The sequence below is a fragment of the Leopardus geoffroyi genome, chromosome C1, assembly GCF_018350155.1.
Source record: "Leopardus geoffroyi isolate Oge1 chromosome C1, O.geoffroyi_Oge1_pat1.0, whole genome shotgun sequence".
NCBI lineage: Eukaryota > Metazoa > Chordata > Mammalia > Carnivora > Felidae > Leopardus > Leopardus geoffroyi.
In genome coordinates, this window is record NC_059328.1 from 35811848 (window position 1) to 35831135 (window position 19288).

Consider the following 19288-nt stretch of genomic DNA (forward strand, 5'->3'; position numbering starts at 1 on the left):
CCTGCATCAGTCTCTGTGCTAATGGCATGGAGTCTGCTTGGGATTCTCTCTCTTCCTCTCTCTCTCTCTCTCTGCCCCTTCCCTACTCGTGCTCTCACTCTCAAAATAAACAAATAAACTTTTTCTTTAATTAAAAAAACCAAAAAACATAAGAAACAAGTGTTGGTGAGGACGTGAAGAAAAAGGAACTCTCTTGCACTGTTGGTAGAATCAAACTGGTGCAGCCACTATGGAAACAATATGGAGGTTCCTCAAAAAATTAAAAATAGAATTACTGGGGCACTTGGGTGGCTCAGTCAGTTAAGCCTCCAACTTCGGCTCAGGTCATGATCTTGAGGTTCATGAGTTTGAGCCCTGAATCGGGCTCTGTGCTTGACAGCTCAGAGCCTGGAGCCTTCTTCGGATCATGTGTCTCCCTTTCTCTCTGTGCCCTTCCCCTGCTCATGCTTTGTCTCTCTCTGTCTCTCAAAAATGAATAAATATTTTTTAAAATTTTAATAAAATTACCATATGATCCAGTAATTACACTACCGGGTATTTACCCAAAGAATACAAAAACACTAATTTGAAAAGATAAGCACCTCTATGTTTATTGCAGCATTATTTACAATAGTCAAATTATGGAAGCAGCCCAAAATGTCCATCAATAGATGAATGAATAAAGAAGATTGTGGTATATACATACAATGGAACATTACCCAACCATAAAAAAAGAATGAAATTTTGTCCTTTACAACAACATGGATGGATATAGAAAGTATAATGCTTAGCAAAATAAGTTAGTCAGAGAAAGACAAATGCATATGATTTCACTCATATGTGGAATTTAAGAAACAAAACAAAGGAAAAAAAGAGACAAACCAGAAAACAGAACTTTTTTTTTAAGTAACCTCTACACCCAACATGGGACCCTAACTCATGACCCTGAGATCAAGAGTCACATGCTCCACTGACTGAGCCAGCCAGGCACCCCTAGAAAACAGACTCTTAACTATAGAGAACAAACTGATGGTTACCAGAGGTGGGGGGGGGGGGGAGGGAAGGAATGGGTAAAATAGGTGGAAGGGATTAAGAGTACACTTATCTTGATGAGCACTAAGTAATGTATAGAAATGTTGAACCACTATATTGTACACCTGAAACTAATATAAAACTATATGTTAACTCTACTGGAATTTTAAGAAATTAGGGGTGCCTGGGTGGCTCAGTTGGTTCATCATCCGACTTTGGCTCAGGTCATGATCTTACAGTCTGTGAGTTCAAGTCCCACCTCGGGTTCTGTACTGACAACTCAGATTCTGTGTCTCCCTCTCTCTCTGCCCTTCCCCCACTCATGCTCACTCTCTCTCTCTCTCTCTCTCTCAAAAATAATAAAAACATTTTAAATATTGTTAAAAATTTTTAAATAAAAAACAATATCTGCTAAGGCTGAAGAAAAGAAAAAACCACATCTTTGGTATGGCCAAGAGTTTAAGGCCAAGACTTTAAGTGAATATTTATTCACTGATTTATTTGCTTATTCAACAGATGCTCAACAAGCGCTTGTGTGTGCCAGTGTGTCCTAGAATTGTAGGGAATACAAAGATTAATTAAGCCTGGTCCCTGAGCTCAAGGAATGTATGATTTTTTTTTAAGGTTCATTTATTTATTTTGAGAGAGAAACCACGCACATGTGTGTGCCAGGTGGGGGTGGGGGCAGAGAAAGAGGGAGAATCCCAAGCAGGCTCTTTGCTGATGTGGGGCTCAGACCCACGAACCATGAGATCATGACCTGAGCTGAAATCAAGAGCTGGATGCTTAACCAACTGAGTCACCCAGGTGCCCCAAAGAATGTACGGTTTTTATCAGCCTTTTCCCCAAACTGCATTCGGGGTTTTGTAATCTTGTTTTCTATATAATTTACTTGCATGTAGCAAAATTCAATTACAACCTCAAGTTTATATCTCTGATAAGTTTCTTCCCTGGGACAGCTAGGACATTATTTCAATCTTCAGACTGACTCTCAAGCCACAGGACTGCAGTGTCTGACTACAAAACAGATCCCTGCATATCTGTTTATGTGCTTCCAGAACTTATTATCAGAATATAATAATAACTATAAAGGAATATTTGACTAAATAGAGATAGGTACCATATTCCTGGATGTTGGTCCTTCCCCAGTTCTTTCTTTTTTTTTTAATTTGAGAGAGAGGGAGAGCAAGAGCAGGAGAGTGGAAAGAGGGAGAGAGAGAACCTTAAGCAGGCTCCATGCTCAGCAGGGAGTCTGATGTGGGCTTTGATCCCATGACCCTAGGATCATGACCTGAGCTGAAATCAAGAGTCTGACACTCAACTGACTGAGCCACCTAGGCGCCCTCCCAGTTAATGTATTTTTAAGTATAATTCTAATCATCATCAAATTAATTTTTAACTGTAACATGATTTAAAGATAATTTTAATACCTTCTGGAAGAATATAAAATAAAAAATGAGTGAAGATTTCCCCTTCCCAGAAACTTTAAGCGTTTTAAAAACTATAATTAATTAAAATAGTGATAAATCTCTCAGAAGAATTCCAAATAACATATGTAGAGATTCCACCTCTAGGGTGCCTAGCTTAATTTCTGCTCTCTCCCCTCCAAGGGTCAGCTATACTTACTAACTCTATGAGAGGACAGGGCAGAGAAGGGGAAAAACAGTGATTTTATAATGGAGAAACTTGCTAACACAACCTTAACCAAGTGATGAAAATTAACATCATCAGTGAAGTCACATGAGTATCATTTACCCCTGATGGGATAGGCAAGCGCACTTGACCCCTGTGATATTCTTTTCAACAGCTCATAAGCCCAGTCTAATTATGAGAAAACATTAGACAAACTCAGATTAGGGGACATTCTACAATATACTTAGCCAGTACATCTCAAGACTATCAAAGTCATTAGAAGCAAGGAAACACTAAGAAACTACCACAGACCAGAGAGACTAATAGAAGTCATAGAAACTAAATGCCCTGGATTGAAACAGAAAGAGGACATTAATGGGAAAAGTGGATGAAACTCAAAGTCTTGCACCTGGCTAATTATAATGTACCAATGTTAGTTTCTTAGTTTTGACAAATGTACGGTGGTAATTAAAGTAAGATGTTAACAATGGGGGGAAACTGAGTGAGGTATATACAGGAGCTGTCTTTGTGGTTTTTTTTCAATTAAAAATTTTTTAATGCTTTAATTTATTTTTGAGACAGAGAGAGAACATGAGCAGGGGAGGGGCAGAGAGAGAGGGAGACACAGAATCTGAAGCAGGATCCAGGCTCTGAGCTATCAGCACAGAGCCTGACGCAGGGCTCAAACTCAGGGACTGTGAGATCATGACCTGAGCTGAAGTCAGACGCTTAACCGACTGAGCCACCCCGGTGCCCCTACAGGAGCTGTCTTTGTAACTTTTCCGTAAATCTAAAATTATTCTAAAATAAAAGTTTATTTTAAAAGGTAGCATGGGGGCACCTGGGTGGCTCAATGGGTTAAATGTCTGATTCTTGATTTGGGCTCAGGTCATGATCTCATGGTTTGTGGATTCAAGCCCCATGTCAGCACAAAGCCTGCTTGGGATTCTCCCTCTCTCTCTGTCCCCTCCCCACATGCACTCTCTCTCTCAAAAATAAATAAATAAATAAATAAATAAATAAATAGCATGATGTAGGCATACTTACATGTAGATAGAGCAATGAGATTGAAGATAATTGCCTAGAAATAGTCTAGGTATATAAGAATATAAGAAAAAGAAGGTGTTATAAATTATGGGTAGTATATATATTATTCAACAAATAAGGTTGGACCACAGTTGTTCAGCAATTTGAAATGAAATGAAATTTGACCCTTACTTCTATTTATTCAACTATGAATAATCTATAATATTATTGAGCACCACCTACATGCCAGGCATTATGTTAGGTATTAACACTGCCCCTGCTCTCAAGGTGCTTACAATTTAATGGGAAATGAGACATGAAAAAGCAATTAGAAATGTAATTATTGTAAAGGGGAAATTCTGAGTGCTCAAAAAGTGTTCCTAACCTCGTCCAAGGCATCAAGAAGTCTTAGACTCGGGGCATACATTTAGGCTAACATCTGAAGACCAACAGAAATTAGCCAGATATCAAGGGGATAAAGAGTATTCTAGGAAGGGAGAACAACCCAACTAGAGACCTGAGATGTATGAGATGACCTACAGAGAATGGTTTGTGTGGCAAGAAAAGAAAAAAGCTAAGGAAGTAGGGGGTGCCTGGGTGGCTCAGTTGGTTGAGCATCATACTTCAGCTCAGGTCATGATCTTGTGGTTCATGAGTTCGAGCCCCACATCAGGCTGGCTGCTGTCAGCGCAGTCTACTTCAGATCCTTTGTCTCCCTCTTTCTCTGTCCTTCTCTCCACTCTCTCTAAGATAAGTAAACATTAGGGACACCTGGGTGGCTCAGTCGGTTAAGCATCCAACTCTTGATCTCAGCTAATGTCATGATCTCACAGTTTGTGAGTTTGAGCCGCACATAGGGCTCTGCACTGACAGTGTGAAGCCTGCTTGGGATTCTCTCTCTCGCTCTCTCTCCTCTTTCTCTGCCCCTCCCCTGCTCACTCTCTCTCAAAAATAAATATAAATAAATATACAAACATTAAAAAAAAAAAGCTGAGGAAATAGTCCTAAAATACCCTAACATTAAACAATGAATGGTGGAGGAAGAGCCAGGCTTAAGGCAGGGATGTACGGGGAGAGATGTACAGGGAATTCCAAAGGAGAATGCAATATTAAAGCCAAGAACAGAAATTGTAAAATGCTGCTAAAGGTGTCCCTTGGATTTAGCAACATAAGATTATTGGTAATCTTTTTTGGGGGGGAGGGGGCAGGGGAGGAGAGAGAGAGTGAGGGCAGAGGAGAGGGGCAGAGAGAGAGAGAGAGAGAGAGAGAGAGAGAGAGAGAGAGAGAATCTTAAGCAGGGTCCACGCTTAGTGTGGAGCCTGACCCAGGGCTCAATCCCATGACCCCGGGATCATGAGCTGAACCAAAATCAAGAGTGAGACGCTCAACCCACTGAGCCACCTAGGCGCTCTAAGATTATTGGTAATCTTAGCAAGAGCATTAGAATGATAGGAATGAAAGTCAGATTAAGTGGTTTGAAAAGGGCAAGATATAGGACTTCTGGTTTGAAGATGGCAAAATGATCAGTTACAGCAGTCTCTTAAAAATACACTCCTTTCACCAGACTGAAAAATGCACTGGAAAGGGGGCATAGCATCCTTGAAAGGCTCTGTATTGCCATTCTCTGCAAGAGAGTGGGAAATGCTATCATTGAAATGGGCTCCCTGAATTCAACGTGTGATAAGAGTGATGGAGGCCAAGTGGAGCACTTTAAACTGTTAGAGATAACGTAGGCGTCTCTCTCTCTCTTTCTCTCTCTCTCTCTGTGGTGTGCGGGGGGGGGGGGCAGTGTGCACTTGTGCAAAGATAACCAGAGTGGGGCTCGCTCTCCCTCTCGCTCTCCTTCTCTCGCTCTTCCTCACTCACTCTCCCTCTCACTCTCCCTCTCTCTCTCTTCCTCTCGAGAGGAAGAGAGAGAGAGGAAGAGCGAGAGGGAAAGCGAGAGAAAGAGGGGACACTTTTACTTGGCAGAAACAATGCACCTTCATTATCTTGTCTCGAGTCTGTGTTGACTCTCCAACTCTCTGTCATAATTTAGACTGTATAGAGACTTTGGTCATATCACCCTTCCATATTTCCTAACCAACTTCCATAGATAGTTAATTCACTACCTTGATAACATCGTGCTGACTGTACCTAATGAACAGGAAATTGCTTAGCAAATACCCTAGAAGCCTTTGTAAGACACCTGCATGCCAGACGGTAGAAAATAAACATTATAAAAATTAAGGAGACTCTTACATTGATGAATTTTCCAGGGGTCTAGTAGTCTGACACATGTAAAGATATATTCTCCAAGATGAAATGGAGAGTAGAAGAAAAGATGCCATTATTCTCTGAAGTCAGTTTACAGCCAGATATGTGGGAAGACATGAAAGCCATAGTAGCTTCCCAGGAAGCTCTTGAACACCACCTGCTTCTATTTCACTACTGCAGACTAAGACAATTGGCTCTCAGGTTTTTGAGAATCACGGCACCCTCTCAGCGCTCTTGAGAATGACTCATTTATTGGTGTTTCAAAGCAATATTTTTGGTAGCACCCCCTGATCTTTGATGGTGGTTTCTTCAACCTTTACTATTCTGCTTGTCCAATGGTTGCATAAGCCCCTAACTCATATATTAAACTTTTCATATCTGGACAACATAGAATAGTTCCTGTTTTCTGATCCAGTCCCATAGAAATCTAAATGTCTAGGTGGTTGTACAAATTTACTATGCTATTGACTCTGTGGGTTTCCTCTTTTATGAATTAGCCATTTGTTATTATTTGTCCATTGTTCTGTGGTTGGTATGATGGTTAGTTTTGTATGCCAACTTGACTAGGCTATAGTACCCAGCTTTTAAATCAAACACTAATCTAGATATCTCTCTGAAGATACTTTGTAGATGTGGTTGCCATCTATAATCAGTTGACTTTAAGTAGATTATCCCCATTAATGTGAGTGGGTGTCATCTAATCAGTTGAAAGTCTTTAAAAACAAAATCTGAGGCTTCCCAGAGAAAAAGAAATTCTATCTCAAGACTGCAAGACTGCAGCATCAACTCCTGCCTAAGTTTCCAGCCTGCTTCATATCTCCCCTATTGGTTCTGTGTTTCTGAAGAATCCTAACTGATGCAGATTGATACAGATTCTGGTTTAGAAAATGGAGTGGTTCTGTAACAAATACCTAAAATTGTAGAAGTAGCTTTGGAATCAAGTCACGGGTAGAAGCTAGAAAAATTTTTAGGCACATGATAGAAAAGGCCTAGATAGCCTTGAAGAGACTGTTTTGGAAATAATGGCGATTAAAGTGCTTCTGGTGAGGTCTCAGAGGCAATGAGGAACCTGTTACTGGACACTGGAAGAAAAGCAATCCTTGTTGTAAGATGGCAAAGAACTTGGCTGAATTGTGTTTTACTCTTGGGTGGAAAGTAGAAATTGTAAGCAATGAACTTAAACATTTAGTTCAAACGATTTCCAAGAAAAGTATGAAAGGTGTGGCCTGATTTCTCCTTATTGCTTATAGTAAAATGTGAGGAGAAATAGATAAGTTGAGGAAGGAACTATTAAACAAAAAGGAACTTGCACTTGGTGATTTGAAGAATTCTCAGCCTATCCAGATAGCATGCTGTAGAAACAGAGCCAAGAGTGTTGCTGGACAAACTTTTGCTGAGGAGATTAAATTTGTGACTTATGGGTCTAAATCAACCTTCTCAGCATGATCCAGGAATAGAAATGGGTTCTCCAGAAAAAAAATCTTTGGAGAACCCTCTTATGTAATGGCATGAATCCCCTTGACATATATGGAAGATCAACACAGTTTTTTGAAAATGGTATATCAGCAGAAACACTGACAGTTTGGACTGAAGGGGCCAGAGACAGAACTAAATGAAGGACAGTTGTCAGACTTCAAAGATTCTAACCAGCAGGAAATGAGCTGTATTCAACTACAAATATATGCTATGCTTCAGGTAAAAGGAAGAATGACTCCAAGGGCAATACTGTAGACACAGACACAGAGGCACAGGCTACAGAGGCTTCCTCCAGCCCAGAGGGCAGATCAAGCCACAAAAAATTATTCTCAGGCCTTGAAACCAAATGGAATTTGCCCTGCTAGGTTTCGAACTTGCTTGAGACTAGTTACTCTTATTCCTTCCATTTTCTCCCTTTAAGAATAGGAGTATCTATCATATGTTTGTCTCGCCATTGCATTTTAGAATCAATTTGTTTTCTAGGTTTAGAGGTCCATAGATGGAGAAGAATTTTGTTTCAGGGTGGTCCATACCCCGAATCTCACTTATACCTGATTTAGATTATCTATATTGTGAGATTTGGGATTTAGAGTTGATACTAGAATAAATTAACATTTTGGGGGATTTAGGATAGAATAAAAGTTTTTTGCATGTGGAATAGATATGAATTTGGGGGTTCAGATGGCAGATGGTAGGGGTTTGAATAGTGTCCCACCAGAACTTCAAAATGAGACCTTGCTTAGAAATACAGTCTTTGCGGATGTAAGTAAGTTAAGATTAAATCATACTAGAGTAGGGCGGGCCCCAAATATAATGACTGGTGTCCTAAGAAGCCCATGTTAAGACACAGAGACACAGAGAATAAGGCCATGTGAAGACAGAGGCGGAGACTAGAGTGATGCAGCTACAAGCCAAGAAATGCCAAGGTTTGATGGCAATCACCAGAAGGTAGGAGAGAGGCATGGAATAATTCTCCCTTAGAGCCATTAGAAGGAACCAGTCTTGCTGATGCCTTGATTTTGGACTTCTAGACTCCAGGACTGAGAAAATAAATTTCTGTTTTTCAAGTTATTTGGTTTGTGGTAATCTGTTACAACAGGCCTAGGAAACTAACACAGTCAGTATTTAGGTGTTGATTGGTACGTCTTAATTATATATATATATATATATATATATATATATATATATATAGTTGGACATTTCTTCCAACCTGCCACTTAGCTTTTCACTTTGTCTATGAAACCATTGAGGTACGTAATTTTCAACACAAAAGATATAAAATTTTTCATTCATGGTTTGTGCTTTTTGTGTCCTGTTTAAGAAATCCTTCATAACTTGGGGTGCCTGGGTGGCTCAGTTGATTAAGCATCCAACTTCAGCTCAGGTCATGATCTCACAGTTCATGGGTTCGAGCCCCGCGTCATGTCTCTGTGCTGACAGCTGAGAGCCTGGAGCCTGCTTCCGAGTCTGTGTCTCCCTCTCTCTCTCTGCCCCTCCCCCACTCATGCTCTGTTTCTATCTGTCTCAAAAATAAACATAAAAATATTTTAAAGAAATCCTTCATAACTTGAAATGATGAAGAAATTCTCCCATATTTGTTTCTAAAAGTTTTTATGAATGGTATGAAGTACGATTGTAATTTTTTTCAATCAATTCCTCCAGCACCATTTAATAAATACCTATTCCTCCTCCATTGGCATGCAATTTTATCTTCAACATTTATCACATTCCATATTTTCAGGATTCTATTTTTGGTCTCTTCTGTTCCATGGATCATTTGTCTATCTTTACACCTGTAACACATTAATTACTATAATTTTACAGCAGTGGTTCTCACCCAGAAGTTGTTTTACCTCTCAGGGGACATTTGGCAATACCTGAAGACATTTTTGGCTGTCATAAACTGGGGGCAGGGGGCATGCTACTGGCATCTAGAGGGTATAAGCTAGAAATGCTGCTAAACATCCTACAATGCACAGTACAGTACCCCCACAACAAAGAATTATCCTGTCCTAAATGGCTCTGTTTTGACAGCCCTGTTTTTTTTTAAGTATAATTAACATAGAGTGTTATATTAGTTGCAGATGTATAATATGATTCAACAACTCTATACATTACTCAGTGCTTATCACAATCAGTGTACTCTTAATCCCCTTTACCTATTTTATCCATCCCCTCAACCACCTCCCGGCTGGCAACTACTAGTTTGTTCTCTGTATTTTAAGAGTCTGGTTTTTTTTTGTTTGCCTCTTTTTTCCTTTGAGTGTTCATTTGTTTTATTTCTTAAATGCCACATATGAGTGAAGTTATATGGTAGTTGTCTTTCTGTGACTGACTTATTCCGCTTAGATTATACCCTCTAGGTCCATCCATGATGTTCCAAATGGCAAGATCTCATTATTTTTTATGGCTGAGTAACATTCCAGCATGCATACACACACACACACACACACACACACACACACACACACACACACACACACATATATATATATAGCCCCTGTTCAAATTATTGTAAAATCCAGGTGCACCAGCTGGCTCAGTCAGTCAAGCATGCAACTCTTGATCTCAGGGTTGCAAATTTGAGCCCCAAATTGGGTATAAAATTTACTTAAAAATAAAATCTTTAAAAAACCATTGCAAATTCAAAATAAACTTACACAGTAGAACTTTACTGTGTTTAGGGGTATATAAACGTAGGGCAATAAGTATATAAAAAGGTATATAAGGATTGGACAGCAATGTTCGTGAAAAGACCAACAGTGAAATCCTTTGTTTGGAGAAAATGCTCATCAATTGTGTCTGAATTAATGGCAGAGAATCTGTGATAAAAACCACAGAATGAAAGTTAGCACCATTTAATCTCCCTCCCTCCACCCATCCCAGCTTTTCAGAAGTTTGGAAGGAAGGCCTGCAGGGTCATTAAATTCTCTCTGTGGTAGCAGGATGGATGTGTTAGTCTCAAACCATCCATAATAGATGGATGTCTAGTCTAGCCTTAGAAATCTATTCATATGCTGTTTGCTCCAAAGCTTCCCTCAGCAGTTAAGTGTTTTTAGAATTTTAATATTTATTAAATCCAAACCTCATCAACTTACTTCCAAAGCCCAGATAATGGCAGGCAAGATCTGTTGTAATTGATTCGTCACCTGTTCTTCCCTTGCCAGGTTCTCATCTTACATGCCAGGCACTTTCCAATGTCAGACTACTTCCTTTCTCTCCTAATTGCCAGACTTTCTTCTATTTAGTCTTACATCACCTCTATCCTTCTCTCCTCCCATTTGTGCCTCGCCTCTCCTTTCCTGGGTGCTTGACTTTCAGTCTCCTTTAGATCCAATTCTTGGAGCACTTCTGATTCTAGCTGCTAGATTTTGCAACTTTTCAGTTACCTGCCTTATTTTTCTGAACAGTAATGCTTTAGGCATAGGATTAAAATATCTACTTGTGTGTCACTGCAGCTGGCTAAGGGAAACTGATGCCTATTTTGTACACTATTTCGCCTGTGTAGTTCTCTCTCCGTTGTGCACTTGTGTCCTGGTCTCCCCCTTCTCACACCTCCTTTTCTCCACTTCATCTCTCTCCTCCAGATATAGGTATATAGGAGAGGTATATTTGTAGCTATCAGAATGGAAGCTCAAGAGGGTAAAATAGAATGACTTAGGAGCAAGGCAAGGAGAGAGGGCAGGGTCAGTTGAGGGCATGTATAGAACAGGTGGGAGGTAGATTCAGAAAGGAAACGTGGCCCCATTGAAGAGGATTCATCCCGGGAGTCACATGGAGGAAGCAGCATTAACCCTGATCCTTATTCTCCCCAGGGCAGTGGTTTTTTTGTCCTACCTTAGGTGAATTCACCTCAGATGAATTTCACTCCAAGTGTCAGGAAGGAGTGATTGAACCAGAGTCATCTGTTTTTCTCACAGATAAAGGTGGCAGGTCTGTCACTTCTGAAGAGAAGGTCTCAGGAGAAGAGCTGGGCTCCTCTAGTTTCTATCCTGCCCTAATCTTGCAGCATCATCTTGGCTGTATCTGGAAGTGGGAGATAAGAATACTGTTTCTTATCTGTAATACACTGGCTCTTTGCCTATAGACCTATTTAGATTATAATCTCCTAGAACCACGTTTAGCAATGCTACATAGAAAAAAGCATAAACTGTTGTATCAGATAGACATAGGTGCAATTTTCAGCTCTGCCACTCACCAGCCATATGACTTGGAGCAAGTCAGTTAGTCTCTCCAAGCCTCAGTTTTCTCATGAGGATTAAAGTACCTATGGGGCACCTGGGTGGCTCAGCTGGTTGAGCATCCGACTCTTGATTCTGGCTCAGGTCATCATCCCTGGATCATGGGATCAAGCCCCACATTAGATTGCTTAGGATTCTCTCCCTCTGTCCTTCTCCCCTGCTCTCTCTCTCTCTCTCTCTCTCTCAAATAAAAATAATTTCACTACATTTCACAACACTATGAGGGCTGAGACTGTGCCAATTTGCCCCCGTTTGTAGTTCAGTACCTGGCACAGAGTATGCCCTCAATAAATATTAGTTACAACTGAATGAATGAGTAGGCACTTAACAAACTGTAGCCAGATATCTCTTTGTCCAGGCTGATTCTGGCTGATGGTAATGATACTGTGCCCTGACACAGTCCAAGAAAAAAAAAGAAAATCACTACATCAAGGGGCACCTAGGTGGCTCGGTCGGTTAAGCGGCTGACTTAGCTCAGGTCATGGTCTCATGGTTTGAGTTCAAGGCCCGCATCAGGTTCTGTGCTGACAGCTCAGAGCCTGAAGCCTGCTTCGGATTCTGTATCTCCCTCTCTCTCTGCCCCTCTCCCCCGTGCTCTCTCTCCCACCACCTCCTCTATTTCTCAAAAATAAATAAACATTAAAAAATTCACTACATCAAATCCAGAGATAGTGGCACACTAGTCTAATGTGCCTAGGGGATTACATCATGTCCCACGGGGTAAAAAAGGCTTGTGTGAAACGCAACTTTCAATAGTATTGATTATGCCCACTGAGGAGTTTAATATAGTGCTTCTTAAACCTTAATGTGCCTCTGAATCACCTGGGGATCTTGTTAAAAAGCAGGCTCTGTCTGTGCCATCTCTCCATGCTGTCATAATGGTGCATATCAGTGTCCTGACTGATGCTGTCAAGAATACCAACAATGCCGAAGAGAGGCAAACACTAGGTTCTTATTAGGCCATGCTCCGAAGTCATTGTCCAGTTTCTAATTGTAATGCTGAAACATGGTTACATTGATGAGTTTGAAACCATTGGTGATCACAGAGCTGGGAAAGTTGTTATGAACCTCATGAGCAGGTTAAACAAGTATGGAGTAATCAGCCCCATATTTGATATGCAACTCAAAGATCTAGGAAAATGGTAGAATAACCTGCTCCTATCCCCTTGATTTGGCTTCATTATACTGACAGCTAGTGTCATGGACCATAAAAAGGCAAGACGAAAACAGAGAAGAGGGGAAATCCTGGGTTTCTTTTCCTAGGGATGTAATACATACATGCAAATAAATGCCTCAATGGATTTAAAAAAAAAAATCAGATTTTGATTCAATAGTTCCAAGTGGAGGCCGGACAAGCTCCCTGGTGATACTGAGACTCCTGGCTTAGGGGCCTCATTTTGAGTAACAGGAGTCTAAAACAGGAGTCAACAAACTTTTTCTGTAAAGGACCAAATAGTAAATACTGTAGCTTTGTGAAATGTATATTTTCTGCTGCTACTGCAGAACTCTGCTGGTGTACATTCTTGGGATTATGTACCATAAAACTTTTGCATCATAAACCTTTCGTGTTTTACTTCAAACTAAAATATACCTGACAAGATAAAATAGCGGATAGTGTCAGGTTTGCCTTATGCCTTAAGAAAAAGACCTGATGAAGCCAAAAAAATTGGTAGCAAGGGGCGCCTGGGTGGCTCAGTCGGTTAAGCGTCCGACTTCAGCTCAGGTCACGATCTCACAGTCCATGAGTTCGAGCCCCGTGTCAGGCTCTGGGTTGATGGCTCAGAGCCTGGAGCCTGCTTCCAGTTCTGTGTCTCCCTCTCTCTCTCTGCCCCTCCCCCGTTCATGCTCTGTCTCTCTCTGTCTCAAAAATAAATAAACGTTAAAAAAAATTTTTTTTTAATAAAAAAAAAAAAAAAAGAACTCTGCTGGTGTAGAACAAGAGCAGCCATAGACAACATGAAACAAATGGGTGTGGTTGTGTTCCAATAAAACTGTATTTACAAAAACTAGGCCTATGGGCTGTAATTTGCCCACAGCCGGTCTAATATAGTTAAGATCAATGTATCATTCTTATAATAAACATCAGTGAGCTTGTCTCCTAAGCTCCCAGTAATTCCCACATACATGACAATTTGCCCTTCCTACAGATCCACCTCCCTTTACCGACAATCTACATGATTCCAGGAGCAGAGCACCCACCGCCAGGTTCCCACAGCAGGATTGACTCCAGACTCCAGCTGATTGGTACAGGGTAGGTAGTGGCGTGATTCACATCCTATTCTACAAAATGTTGTGCTCCATGGGTGCATTTTGAATAGAAAACAGGATGAATGGCAACCTCTAGAGTTGTCCAACTTAATTGAACTGGGCATTTGACTGAAGTAGGCTACTCATCGTCTTTCCTCAAGATTCTGGAATTAAATCTAGGAGATCCCTACTTCAGTCTTCTGTCCTCTTTTGTTTTTAATTTTTTTAATGTCTATTTATTTTTGAGAGAGAGAGACACAGAGTGTGAGTGGGAGAGGGTCAAAGAGAGAGGGAGACAAAGAATCCAAAGCAGGCTCCAGGCTTTGAGCTATCAGCACAGTGCCCAATGTGGGGCTTGAACTCATGAACGGTGAGATCAGACCTGAGCCAAAGTTGGACGCTTAACTGACTGAGCCACCCAGGTGCCCCTAAATTTTTTTTAAGTTTATTTATTTTGAGAGAGAGACAGAGAGAGCAAGAGGGGGAGGAGCAGAGAGGGAAGGAGAGACAGAATCCCAAGCAGGCTCCACACTGCCAGTGCGGAGTCCAATGCGGGGTCTGAACCCACAAAATGTGATATCATGACCTGAGCCAACATCAAGAGTAGGACACTTAACCAACTGAGCCACCTGGGCATCCCAGTCTTTTGTCCTCTTAAAGGGAGGGTATATAAGTGGAGATGGAATCCTTTTTTTAACCCTCTTGATTGGGATGCAGAGAAAGTTAGTAGTGAGAAGGAACGAAGCAGATATTCAGAGAAACAATGGTGAGAGGGCTTCCTGGGTTCTCTGTAGCACTGCAGTCCTTGGCTCCAGGACATTTCTGAGGCCCAGAGGCATCCTCGACCTTGGGTTCTATAAGAGGACCTGTATCCTTATATAAATTCATTTTGATTTTGCTTAAATCCAGTAGAATTCTGTCACATCCAGTAGAATGCATTCAGTAGAATGCAAACCGCAGTCTAATAGCATTAACTAAACACAAAAGAGTACTTCAATAAAATTCAAAGTTGGTAGGATTTTTTTTTTTAAATCAATGTACAGACTATTTCAGGAGCACACATTTTTGTTTGAAACTGTAGTTCCCGGACAAGAAAGTATGTGAAATTTCATAAATATTAAAGTACATCTGTATCCTAATGATCTATATAGTAATCAATAATTTTGTCAGCTGTACAGTAATTCTCAGCCCCTTGCTTCAGGTAAAGTTCAGTGGCAGAGGGAAAAAAAAACAACTATTGCTTGGGGGGCAGAAAGGGATTTATTGCAAGGTATCAAATGGCTTACAATATTGTTAGATGGGCTAAAGAAACTCTAGGCTGATCTTCCAGGAGCAGTTTCTAAGCCAGACCATAGAACTGGGCTATGAAGGAAGCTGCTGTTCCTGCCAAGAACAGGAAGCTACCTGCTGAATCAGAAAGTAGCCACTAGTAGTCACAAGCTCTGGAATCATGCCACCTTTTCCATATCAGGAAGCTACCTGCCAAATGAAGGAACTATCACCTCTGCTTCCAGGTCTAAACCAAACTGCTTGCCTCTAAGCCACCAGGACCAGCAAGATAGATGCCTCAAATTTTCCCTTTCTTTCCCCTCTTAACTCAGTTCATTTTCAGGTCCCAGGTGAATGCATTTGATTGAAGAAACCCATATCTCATCCAAAACCCTAGCAACAAAGGAGTCTGGAAAATGTCGTCCTAAGCTTTTCAGTTTTCAGCATTCCAGGAAGACACACTATAATGAGACTAGAACAGATGTTGAGTGAGCCAGTCCACAGAATCAGTCACACCTCTAATTGACCACACAGTTGTAAAACAAAAATTATATTTTTGTGAAGAAAATTTAAACATGAGCAAACAAACAATAACACAGTAGTTCACTCCATTTGTCAGACTGATGCTAGCATAATTCAGACTTTCCCTATTTTTGCCAGATAATGTTACTTATGCATTTATTCCTATTTAGGCATCTGGAAAATCTTTTAACATCTGAATGATTATGATGAGTAAACAGATTTATTCACTCATTCATTTATTCAACAAATATGTTTTGAATGCCTGCTAAGTGCCAGGCATTGCTTCTGTGCTGCAGCTACAACAGGGAACAAAGGATGTTATATTCTCCAGGTCAGGATTCCCTGTGAAAATTTCCTCCATCCTCTGTGAGGCTGAAGGATTCAGCAGGTTCTGTTGACCGAGGTAAAGACAAAGCAATTGCACTGGTGGGTGACCCTTCAATATTTGGCCTTTTAAACCCAAAAGGTGCAAACATTTGGTCAAAGGATGCAACAACATATAAGCCAAGTTTATTGACTTAAAAATTGGGTAAAAATCTAGATTTAAGATATTTTTTTTTAAAAAAAAACTTCTCGTGACCAAAATTCCACCATTATTTGATGATCCTTAATAATTTTGTCTCATCTGTTTTACTCTTATGCCAACTAATCTTTGGTAGTATGTAGTGAAAGAGCAAATATAATTAATCTTTCCTTGGACTAAAATCACTCAGTTAAACACAGTTGTTCAAGGGTCAGATAGTTTTGTTGACTTTTTCATCCATATGGATGAAAAATTCTATAAAGTAAAACACAGAGAAAAGTCAAAACAAAGTTTCAGACACCTGTTAGTAACATGACTAATATAATTACTGATTGATGCCAAATTAAAAAGCAAATAAAGGAAACAAAGTAGTATTCATGAATTTGCTGATTCATTCAGTAAATAAGTATTTATTGAAAACCTATCATAGTAGTTATCTAGCATGCAGAGGGGCATTGGGTGGCCCAAGGCATGTCCCATCAGGTTCACATGGAACAGCCTCTTGGACCAAGAGCTCAACTTGTAGAGCCTAATGTGGGGTTTGATTCCATGACCTTGAGATCATGACCTGAGCTGAAATCAAGAGCTGGATGCTTAAATGACTGAACCACCCAGGAGCCCCCAAAACATTTTATACTCAGAACGTAAATTACAAAATCACCAACTTAAATTATTTTAAAATACAGTAAAACCTTGGGTTGCAAGTAACTTGTTCTGTGAGTGTTCCACAAGACCAGAGCATTTCTAATAAATTTTAACTTGATAAGTGAGCGATTTCTCACAAGTAGTACGTGACGCTGAACGTCACATGATCACAACTGAGCCAATGGCCCAAATTCGCTTTGATATACCAGTGCTTTGGATTACAAGCATGTTTCCAGAACAAATTATGCTCACAAACCAAGGTTTTACTGTATTAAAAAATGGAGCTGATAAGTTGCTGAATCTTAAGAACAAAGTTTTGTTTGCCACTTGGTAAAAGCAGCCAAAACTCACAAATAAAAGATGATGTCAACTTAGCAAAATAGGTATAATTCAACTATCACCTTGAGTCTCCCAGTCTGCTGGGGTTACTCTTTAATATCCAAATAAAACTTACTCAAAACACTGTCACAAGGAATGCAGAAGTTTATGCCCTCCCAGTGTTTTGTACATCCTTTGGGAAGGACCCATGTTTTCCTTCTCACTCATTCTCCTGTTCTCCAGCTCACAATGATTTCTTTTGCCCAAGGCTCTTCCTAAGACCTAGCCTTCCCATCTTTTCAGTGCTTCTCCTCACTGCTCTACTCTCTCCAAGTTGCCCAGGCCTATTGCCCTAGCTGCTCCAAAACTCCAAATTCCTCTCATTTCTTGCTTTCTTTGGCAGATCAGTTCTGCTCTCTCCAGTCCTCCTCTCCCCTACCCATTCCTCGTCCCTCCTAAAACTCATACATTGTTTTCCTCAACAATAAGAACCATCTATGTGTGCCATGAATGCTGTTCCCATCCTGAAAGTGAAAATGAGTCATGACTTTTTTCTGAAGAGCAATTTTTCCCAGGACACAGAGAATATTATTCCTTTAACATCAACATTGGCCTTTCCTCTGTCCCTCAGCATATACTGTTCCCTCTGCCTGAAACCATACCCCCCCCCCCCCACACACACACACACACTCCTCCCAATCCCTCTCATGGCCCATAAATTCTATACAACTTCAAATCTCACTCAGGAATCATTATGTCCGGCACCTGGTATGTGATTGCTGACTAAATAAATACATTAATTATTTCTTCTCAACTGTCAAATACAAATCACATTCATTTCCAGAAAAGATCTTTGGGAAAAACAGACCAAAATTCACTCAGATTTAATCTAATCAATCTTATATTCTAAGCTTCCATGGCCATCAGTTTCTGATTTTTCTGCTTTGTCTCTAAAATTTTTATTGGCTCCTCCAGGTTGAAGATTAGCCAAGACTAGAACATGCTTCTCTCTCCTTACTCCTTCCTTATATTCATTTACTCCTGTAATTGATGTATTTCCAGATGGATCATGCTGCTTGTCAGAAACCCAGCTGCTTCCCGGTGGTCTTTTTTAAAAGACCTTTCTGGCATCTTGTCATTTGGTCAACATTTTAGGTTTGCATTTCTGCTTCTGCAAGTGGAATAACTGCAGCAGGGGCTATTGGCTAACACAGTGCTTTCAGTTTCTTAAACATTTATTCTTTAGATTGTTTAGAAAAAGGCTGCTTTCATACTGTAAGAAGCAAATTAGAGAAAAGAGTGCACACATTAATTCAGATTCAGTCTTAAGGTGGGGACAGATAATAATATGGCAATGATGTTATAATAATTATTTATTGTGTTGTTGGTTCTATTTACCCAGAAAATTCTTACATACATTACAGGTTAGCAAATCAAATATTTCATCAGCCTCAATCTTCTGCAAAATGTCGTATCAATAACCTGTAATATCTTGGGTGTTCTGTTGTCACCCTTTCAATACATTACAAATGGGAAAGATATCTATTATCAATAAGTTTACTATTTCCTGTTCCTGAAAACACTATTTGTACCACCAGAGAGATTCTTGCCTTTTTTCTTACTCAGATTTTATTATCTAGTCATAATCTGACTATACAAGAGGCTTGTTCAAACTTGACTATTGAGCAAACAGGAGAGTAATGCAAGGTAATGATTACTACATGGGCTTTGAAATCAACAAATGCCTCTACATACTGGCTCTGTGATTTTAGATGAATCATTTTAATTCTATGAACTCTAGGATGCTATATTATAAAATGGAGGGGCAGCATATTGACTACTTCAATTAATGACTGTAAGAATCAAATGAGATTAGACTTGCGGCATAGTAAGCATAGAGCCTGAAATACAGCAAGTGCTTCAACAGGAGTCACTACTGTTGTTGTTGTTGTTGTTGTTGTTGTTGTTGTTGTTGTTGAGCCCTGTCATGCAATTTTATTAACTGTATGATATTTTTTCCAATTTTATTGAGAAATAATTGACATATATCTCTGTATAAGTTTAGGGCTACAGCATGATGGTTTGATTTATGTACATCATGAAATGATTACTAACATACATC

The 19288-nt window shown here is 40.0% G+C and overlaps 2 long non-coding RNA genes across 3 annotated transcripts in view; one reads left to right on the plus strand and one right to left on the minus strand.

The window, feature by feature from the left end:
• LOC123597789 overlaps positions 1–14115 on the plus strand; it is a 51235-nt gene extending 37120 nt beyond the window's left edge. Inside the window, exon 3 of the long non-coding RNA XR_006712260.1 lies at positions 13790–14115. This is a non-coding gene — a long non-coding RNA (uncharacterized LOC123597789). The remainder of the gene's footprint in view (positions 1–13789) is intronic.
• Positions 1–19288, minus strand: part of LOC123597788 — a 39265-nt gene that overhangs the window by 7289 nt on the left and 12688 nt on the right. For both annotated transcript variants that reach the window (XR_006712259.1, XR_006712258.1), the window contains exon 3: positions 11239–11427. This is a non-coding gene — a long non-coding RNA (uncharacterized LOC123597788). The remainder of the gene's footprint in view (positions 1–11238; positions 11428–19288) is intronic.